Source organism: Macrobrachium nipponense, chromosome 38 (genome assembly GCF_015104395.2).
Source record: "Macrobrachium nipponense isolate FS-2020 chromosome 38, ASM1510439v2, whole genome shotgun sequence".
Lineage (NCBI taxonomy): Eukaryota > Metazoa > Arthropoda > Malacostraca > Decapoda > Palaemonidae > Macrobrachium > Macrobrachium nipponense.
This window is the reverse complement of record NC_061098.1, coordinates 19,264,339-19,274,338: the sequence shown is the minus strand read 5'-3', so window position 1 is coordinate 19,274,338 and position 10,000 is coordinate 19,264,339. Positions and strand designations below refer to the sequence as shown.

The window sequence follows — 10,000 nt, the reverse complement described above, 5'->3', positions numbered from 1 at the left end:
CCAGCTACCGAAAAGAGGACTGCGATTCCCGTGCGAGGCCGACTGCAGCGTCATTTATATGCAAATTCGCTGAAAATGATGCAGAGGTATGTCGGTCCGTCGTCGTTCCTGCAACATTTCCAATGGAAATCACTGAGACGGGCACCTAACTTACCGCTACCATAAGGTATCTAATGCGACGGAAAAGGTTTATAAATGCATGATAACATGTAAATAATGCAAATACCAAAACAGTCCCTTCATAATAAATCCATATATCTATACGCACATGTTAAAGGCAAGTGCTTGGAGCAAACATATTTATAAGTAGTATAAACAGAGCTTCTACTCATGAAACATCAGTCCACACATTTGAATTTAAACGTATTTGCAAGCTAGCTATAAGTGCACAAAAGCTCTTATAAAATCAATGAAACTATTTATAAAACAGTGCTGATGAATGCAGAGCGTTTTGGACACATTGCATAACCAGTATTTCCAATGCAGCTGGATGCTTAGGCATATTACGTGTATTAAATGGAGTCTCCATATTATAATAATAATAATAATAATAATAATAATAATAATAATAATAATAATAATAATTATTATTATTATTATTATTATTATTATTACTACCACCTGATATACCAGCTACATGCTGATGAGAAAAAGATAATAAGAAGAATTGAGAAAGATTCTATATAAATTAAATGCCGTTAAAACAGCTATAATATTCAATGCTACTGTCTTCAGAGAAGACCTCCTCCCTTATCATCTTTTATTATTATTATTATTATTATTATTATTATTATTATTACTATAATCATTATTATCATTATTATTATTATTATTATTATTATTATTATTATTATTAGTACTATAATCATTATTATCATTATTATTATTATTATCATTATTATTATTATTATTATCATTAATATTATTATTATTATTAATTAAGAAGAATAATAATAATAAACTAATAATAATTAATTATTATTATTATTATTTTATTATTAATTATTATTATTATTATTTATTATTATGGGAAAACTGGTTCTAAGAAATATAAAAATAATAAAAGATCTGTCCTAATATTATCATTATTATATTATTAATTATTAAGGATTTACGAAATCAACTTATAAAAATAACAGGTCTTTCCTGAACAGAAAAACATCCACTACCGAATTATTTCACAATGCCAGCAAAATTAAAAGAAAAAAATAACATTTCAAAAAATAAACAAAACCCTTGAGTTATTTTGACGCTTCAATCAAAACAATTTTTTTTCCGGGGAAAGTTTTCTTCCTTCATCATTGAGCAAGAATATCATAACTTCGCTTAGTTTTATTATTTGGATGAGGTGGCAACTTCGGAAGGAGAATTGCGCGTCAGCATTTCTGAACGTTATTTGTTAGATGGAGTCAAACTATTGTGACAATTAGAATAATAATAAAACGTGAATATTATAATTATAATGATAAAGGCATTGAATTGAAAACTAATTTGTGCAAATAATAGTTAGCAATAATAATAATAATAACTAGTAATAATAACAAAATACAATAATAATAATAATAATAATAATAATAATAATAATAATAATAATAATAAAATTATTATTATTATTATTATTATTATTATTATTATTATTATTATTATTATTACTACTACTACTACTACTACATATCCGCACACAACTTCACCTATTCAATTTGAAAAAATAATAATAATAATAATAATAATCTTCATTAGCTCCTAAACATTTCTCTCCATTTCCCGTCATCCGGCAAAATCTTTTGTCTTGAATTTCAGAAATGAACACAAACCCTAATTAGCTGAAAACCACAGCACGACGCAATTAAGGATGTGTAATGAGAATAAAATTGCCCTGTAATGATGCATAATAAGATCTTGGTTCCATATTACACATAATGTGAGTTCTTTTCCGAGCCAGATCAGGGTAAGCGAAGAAGGAGAACAATCAGGGAACAAAATAAAGCGTCATTACAGAATCGCAGAGAGTAATTAATAACAAACTGAGAAAAATCTTTACGTATACTCACTTCTGCTTCTTTCTCTACATACGGTACCGTTACAAGAGCTGTAGAAGCTTGGAAATTTTTCGAAAGCAGGGGTTTGGAATTATCGGCACAAAGTGAATCACATTCGTGATTCTTTTATTCCTCCGATAAACCGACGTCCAACACTAGTTTAATCAATCAAGGAATTTCCTTCAAGATTCTTGCGTGCCAGTAACGAGTAAATCCCAGAGTAACGGCTTCTGCACAAACACACGCACACACAAACGTAAAGGTCGATCGATCGACTTTCCTTCTTGCCAGAGGCCTGACCCTAGTGGAACTCCCTGACGTCACGGGTTGATGCGGGACTCAATGATTTGTAAACAATTCAGCATCTCAATGCGCGCCGAACACTGCAAAGAGAGACACGTATACACAGCCCGTCCGAAATTTTTCGTGGCACTCGGCCCTCTGACGTCACTGGGACCGCAAAAAGCGATATTCTTTTCAAATACGGCGAATTAGACGAGGGCGAAATTCACTGCGGTTCAGAGAGAGAGAGAGAGATCAGGTCACGATGAAACCAGCGGAAACGGTCACGAACTGGTATTTCAGGTCACTGTACTAGCGGAAGCTTCGCACGCACACACACACGCGCGCACCTCGTTTGGGGCAAGGGGCGAAGTCAGGTGAGGTAATCAAGACGCAACACTTGACTTTCCGAAGCAACAGATGAACGCATTTCGAAAACACACTCGGTTAATTCAAGTCAGTTCAAAGAGCGGGTTGTATGAGCGGGGGGCAGAGGAGCAGCGAGATGCCCCTATGCCCAGGCACTGTGCCACACTGACGATGATGCCAGCCTCAGACACGACCCAAGGGAGGAGGAGGAGGAGGAGGAGGAGGAGGAGGAGGAGGGAGCTGATAAACCCCCTATGGAGAAGTTAAGAAAAGACTAGCTAGAGAGAGAGAACAGCAGTACTGTCAATAAGAATATTTGCTAAGGGTAAAGAAGACGCCTTGTCCCTTAGCTATTCTTCTACCTAGCTATTCTTTGTACCTCAGCCCGACCCCGTTACAGTGACCTTCTGAAACCCTAGCAGCTTTCTTGAGCCGTAATGTTTATGAACTCAGAATGTAGCGTTTATTTATTGGGTGAGTTAGTCACAAACGATGTTTGTTTACGAAAGGGCTCGCTTTCCCTTCTTCATGATCATCTGAAACTCATAGGGCTGCTCGCGGACACTCAAGTCGACCAGAATTAAACAAACGACAGGGCGTATCAGCTCTGCTCTCTCAATGGGCGGACTGCAAATGGGGCAGGAGGGAGGGAGGGACTGACTGACTGGTGGCACGCTGGGGCTGGGGCTAAAGAGCTTTATCTTTGCCCGAGATTTCTCCGGTACCCCAAAAATAATCGACGGTGGTGTTTTTTTTTTTTTTTTCCCAAGTAAGGGAAATCTGGCAAAGTTCGGAAATGATTTTGTACCAGATTTCAAAGCCGATCTTTATCCAAAATCAGCAAGTTGATGTCGTTCAAATCTTTGTTTTAATATCGATGATGGCAAAAAAAAAAAAAAAAAGGGGGGGGGGTTTGGGGGGGGGTTTGGGGGGGAGAGGGAGAGAGAGAGAGAGAGAGAGAGAGAGAGAGAGAAACCCCTTTTCAAACTTGCTCCTATTCATTCCCTAAAACCCGTTAGTGTTTTTATGCTAATAATAAATCGATAACACGAATATTTTTCTTTAAAATAATAAAATACGAAGAAATGCAGCCTCTCTCTCTCTCTCTCTCTCTCTCTCTCTCTCTCTCTCTCTCTCTCTCTCTCTCTCTCATAACTATGAATATAGGTACACGGAGAATTGATGAAGAACAAAAATATTCTAATTTTATTTCTAAAATCTAAAGAAAGGACAGCATCTCTCTCTCTCTCTCTCTCTCTCTCTCTCTCTCTCTCTCTCTCTCTCTCTCTCACATACGAACACAGACGTACCCGAAACTAATGTGCCCGACGACACTCCCTTTGAAAACGAGAATTGCAACTACCATTTATACTAATGTTCTTCACACACTCTAATTAATAGGGCCCGGATCTACAAAGGGACGCCGATGCTACTCCACGCAAACATCGGTGCACATTTGAGAGAAGGCTGCCTGGGCATTCTTTCGCCTCTGGGCAGCTTGCTTGCTTGCTTGCTTTCAAGCAAAACATATGCCCAGGCTGACGTCACAACACTGCGACAGAGACACCTGTGAAGGTGATGTGTGGCTCCGTTTCTTTGGTGCTAATGCAAACTGCACCTCGCTGACAAAGGATATGTTTGAGATGCTCGTCCTCAATGAATATCTCTCTCTCTCTCTCTCTCTCTCTCTCTCTCTCTCTCTCTCTCTCTCTCTCTCTCTCTCTCTCTCTCGAGTAGCATATCCTGAATAATGCCCTTAATCTCTAAAACATAATTAATCAAATAATATCAAATACAATCTCTCTCTCTCTCTCTCTCTCTCTCTCTCTCTCTCTCTCTCTCTCTCTCTCTCTCTCTCTCTCTGAGCATGTCCTCAATAACGTCCTTAATCTCTGAAACATAATTAATCAAATAATGTGAAATACAATCTCTCTCTCTCTCTCTCTCTCTCTCTCTCTCTCTCCAATATTGAATATTTTGAAGTTCTCACAATATCAAATATATATTCAAATAAGGCTCCAGCGACAACTTTCTGAAGAAAAAAATAAATAAATCCAAGAAAACACGTCCGAACTCAAAAGATATTTCATCCGTGAAATCAACGAAACGAAGGATTTCGGATTTCGTTGTAGCGTATAGTTGTTCACGCATCTAAAAAATAAGCTTTATATTATTATAAAAAAATCATTTACGTGAGTTTGTTATTATAATACCCCCTATTCACAGTCACTATTAACACCATCAAGATTCGGACACGCTGCTACAAACACCGTCACGTCGCGTCCAAAACAAAAGAAGAGAGCCTCGCATAAATCGCGAAGTAGGTCAGCACCTGAGAAGAAGAAGAAGAAGAAGAAGAAGAAGAAGAAGCCTTTGCGCAGAGCAAAACAAAACACGAGCGCAAGAGAGACACCAGCAGCCCTCGCTGATACCATCCAAATGGGGCTCGGGACAATGCAACGAGCCAGCAAGAAAGGCTACAAAAGATACTCATTATCTTACCAAAGCAAAAGACGAACTCGATCCGGCACTATCTTAGCCGCCCAGATGAGAGCGAGAGATAGAAGAGCCCCGAACTATAGCCCCGGGCAGCCAAAGGCATCGCTGGGTGCCAAACAGGAGGAGGCGAAGACCACTGACACGAATGCACGTACACATACTTGCAGGGGTGTGCACGGATCTCGTACACCTCGGCGAGTACTTGTACGTGACAGCTGGTACATGATCAGTCTCCTTATTTTGCTCTGCACGTTTATATATTATGACCGTATGTCGTCTCCAAACATTGCTACACATAATTCTCAGTGAATGCTCTATGAATAAGTGTCTAAGATTCGGAGTAGGTGTAGGATATACACATACACATACATATACGAGAGAGAGAGAGAGAGGAGAGAGAGAGAGAGAGAGAGAGAGAGAGAGAGAGAGAGAGAAGCACCCCATACGAAGTACGACTTAGAATAAATTCCGTCACATCAAATGTTCATAAGGAGAATTACGGAATAATTTTATATGGATAGGAAAAATTTATATTATTGTTAGCGACGAAGATTAGGCAAATAACGCCACATTTATTGATAAATTCCAGGACTGCAAACGATTTTTCTTCTAATGTACTCAAGAAATGGATCCTGTAATGTATACGTTTTCACATACTACATATACATAATGTATACATTTTCATATACTACATGCACTGTAATGTATACAATCTCATATACAACATATACAGACTGGAAAAAAGAACAGCCATTACTTAGATGATTATTTATGACAAAAGCATCTAGTTTCAATAAATCAGTGTCATATACTACACTGTCAGGAAAAAAACTGAAACATCTAAAAATAAACTTTCTAAGCCTAAACCTATTTAAATAGTTTCCTCGAGCCAATTTATCTTTCTTTAAGAAGGTATCCATCGGCGCTTCTGTGCCAATGTGGATAGAATGAAAGCCTGACCTGTCTTCTACACAAATGAATTACATGGATACCCAACTGAGAGTGAGAGACTTGCTTATAATGATTTACGCATGAAACAAATGCCAGATTTCTTTCTTTGACTTCTTTTTTCGAGCTCAGTAAGAGAATAAACTGAGTGCATTGTCGCTAGCATAACAAAAACTATATATTTATGTAGGTTCCTATTTAGGACTTGCTTATAATGATTTACGTTTTTAACAAATGCCAGATTTCTTTTTTTTTTCTTCTTTTTTCGAGCTCAGTAAGAGAAGAAACTGTGAGTGCATTGTCGCTAGCATAACAAAAGCTATATAGTTATGTAGGTTCCACATTAGGACGTTCAGTAAAATGGTTAAAAAATATATCAATATTCCATTTCTAAGACGAAGAAAGAAGACATATTACTTTAAAATAAGGTTACCGTCCTATAAACTGCATAAAAGATTTACAGGAGGAAGATATATATGAAAAACACTTTTTAAAAAACAGTATTACAAGAGAGAGAGAGAGAGAGAGAGAGAGAGAGAGAGAGAGAGAGAGAGAGAGAGAGAGAGAGCCTTGTTGTGTGATATGGGCGCCTGAGGAACCCCCCCTCTACCACTCCACCGGCGGGGGGGTTCTTGGCCCCCATACGGTGCCAACATCCAAAACCTCTTCGTATTTTGGCACCCCACCCACAACCCTCACTCGACCTGTTGAGCTCCTTCTTACATCACATGATATCCCGAAGCACATCGTTCAAATCCAATGACTTTCGCCGCCTTCCCGAAACACTTCGCGGCGATCGGGTCACGCAGTCAATACGCAGCGACGTCTGGAGGTCGGGAGATGTGAAGGAAGCTGATCGATCACTCCCTCATATTGCTTCGTTCGGTAAAATATATGGGGGGGATTTTTTTTCAAAGCCTGAGATTCCCGCCCGCCGGTGATTTCGAGTCGAATGCGAGAGATTGGAAAAAGTGAGCGAAATCTTTTGTTGATGCTCATCACAAAACGACGAGGGGCTTATACTATATTTAGCTTTAGCGTTCTCTCTCTCTCTCTCTCTCTCTCTCTCTCTCTCTCTCTCTCTCTCTCTCATACAAATTAAAAGAAAACACGACATCGTTCAAAAAAAAGTTTTGTTTTTAATTAGGGTTGCAGAAAATATATTTACAGCTACACTGGACGAAACGACATCAAAATAAATTCAGCATACGCAAATATCAAATGTATGAATGTTCATAATACTCATAAACATTAAACATCCAGGTGCCCAACATTCGGGCATGCGTCAAGAAAAGAACGAGAAACGCCCCCGACAGCCGCCCCTCCCCCCCCCCAAAAAAAAAAAAACCCCACCCCCCCCCCCCAACACAGAAAGACCGACCGGAAGAGAGAGAAAGAATTCTAAACATTGTTATCTTTTCAAAACAGAAAATCTGAAATACTTACTTAAGTAAAGCGTGACATTCACTCCTGCTTTATGGTTCATTATTTCCATATTAGATGAAAACCAAACCAATACGTTGGTCAAATATCAAGATTTCCTTTTTATTGCTAACCACCCAAAATACGAGATCTCAAAATTATTACGTAAATAAACATAACCTTGCAGCAAGAGTTTCTGCTCTTTGGACTAAAGCCTATTCATTGGTGGTACGCGAGTTACCCAGACATACGAACGAATTCATTCATTCTCTTGTTTTCTTGGTAAAACGTTTATGAGTAATTTACAAAGCTGTACACAAAAAAGACGATCAATACTATTCAGTTCCTCACTACTGTCAGTAAAGACGAGCAATCTATATTCTACTTCATATTCTAAGCATCAGAAACTATCGATATCTCTGAACATGAATACTTTCATTCACGTTGTTAAGAAATTCACTGTCTCGTGAAAACAAATTGTTAAAAAATCCACAATTATATATTAAAATTATATATTAGAATATATTTCTATGCAGAAAAAAAGTTTCCAACACCTGAACGGTGTTCCTCATCAGTGTAACGTTAAAATGCAAATGAAGTGGATAGCTTCCTCTTGAAGAGCATCTAAAAAGGTGGGCGGGGCGAGAAAATAACAGCCCATCATGGAAGCGCTGGTTCTAGATAAACAACCACAATTCGTTGCCACAGGAGCTTACTCTCAAAAAGGTGAAATGTCACTTGAATTTCGAGAACAAATGGTATTTTCCGATCGGTTGGTCTCCAAAGAAACAAATTTCGTGGGCGAACACGACAAAAGATGAACGAATACGGAGACGAATATATTCCAGGCCTTTCAGCGAATTCTAGAATTTTATAAGGAAGCAAATATATTCCAAGCCTCTTTGCGAATTCTAGAATTTTATAAGGAAGCAAATATATTCCCAGCCACTTTGCGAATTCTAGAGTTTTAATTATCTGCTTTAATTTGATAATAATCCCATAAGAGAAGGATCCATCGAAAAATAAATAAATAAATAAATAAACTACATGAAGAGGGACCCCTACCTGACTTTTGGATAAATTCTGTCTGATATCGTTACCTATTTTATTTATACAAAATCCTGTTTCTACAATAAATCCTTCTCTCTCTCTCTCTCTCTCTCTCTCACTCACACATACACAGTAAAAATCACTTCTTCACTTTTTTACAACCACAATAATAATCCCCAAGGCAGGTAATTACGAGTGAGAAGTGTGAATATGTGCGATAATTAAGACACACGTATTATAATTTTCCTCTCGTAACTCTTAAGAGCGAATTTATTTCAGCCGTTTAAGCAATAACATTTTATTCTAAACGAAGGAAAGATGAATTATAAGTAATTGTAATAGTTTACATCTCACTCGAAAAAAAATCCGAGCTTTCAGAGAAATAATGGGGAAAAAAGGAGCTGACAATAAGGCACGAGATATTAATAGTACCGCCGAAATCAGCGTGCAGTATAATGTGACTCTCTCTCTCTCTCTCTCTCTCTCTCTCTCTCTCTCTCTCTCTCTCTCTCTCTCTAGAATAAATACCCATCCTGAGAACTGACGCAATATAACATATATATATATAGATATATATATATTATATATCTATATATATATATATATATATATATATATATATATATATATATTTAAATAACCAAACAGAAGGATCTGTGCTACGAGGATGAAGTTGTCAATAAGGAGGAGGAGGAGGGGGAAAAACTGTTGCTCTAGAGTCCAAAAGTAATTTATTGCGGCGGGATGGATGGAGAGAACAATAACTAGCGGTGCCGTCTTTTATTCATCTCGCTAAAGGTGGTATCATCTTTAAAATAAGAAAAGAAAACAAAACAAAAACATGAAAAGGGGTAAGTTTCACTAAGAGGACATCGTTCTGCTTTGAAAACATTACGGGAAGCGCAGTTTTCAAGTTGCCTTTCTTCTGTCAAAGTTCAATCGCTTTTCGAAATTATTTTTCGAGGACGGAATTAGAATATCGATCCTCGATTGTTTTCGATCTTGTAAACAATATCACCTGAAATACTTCAGTTATTTAAAATGACCGTGACGCCTTCGGTTCTCTTTGCCCGATTGGTATCGGGCATTGGTTACGATTGTTAAGAAATGTATTGGAAAAAAAAATCCTTGGGGAAAATGAAATAAGGTATTTCGTCCGACCAACATATGAAAAAAAAAGAAAAACCAGAAAAAAATACATATACAAATATAAATATATATATATAATATATATATATATATATAACATATAGATATATATATATATATATATATATATATATATATATTATTAGCAATAACAAGAAACCGTCGGAGTTCTTCAACTCGCCGATGCAGTATGAGAGAGAGAGAGAGAGAGAGAGAGATAATTTAGGCCCTTGTGGGAAGAG

General features: G+C 37.2%; 1 protein-coding gene and 1 pseudogene across 7 annotated transcripts in view; both read right to left on the bottom strand.

The window, feature by feature from the left end:
• LOC135209694 (nascent polypeptide-associated complex subunit alpha, muscle-specific form-like) overlaps positions 1-2,865 on the bottom strand; it is a 58,638-nt pseudogene extending 55,773 nt beyond the window's left edge.
• LOC135209693 (carboxyl-terminal PDZ ligand of neuronal nitric oxide synthase protein-like) overlaps positions 1-10,000 on the bottom strand; it is a 489,466-nt gene that overhangs the window by 65,563 nt on the left and 413,903 nt on the right. The gene's annotated exons all lie outside the window — the stretch shown is intronic.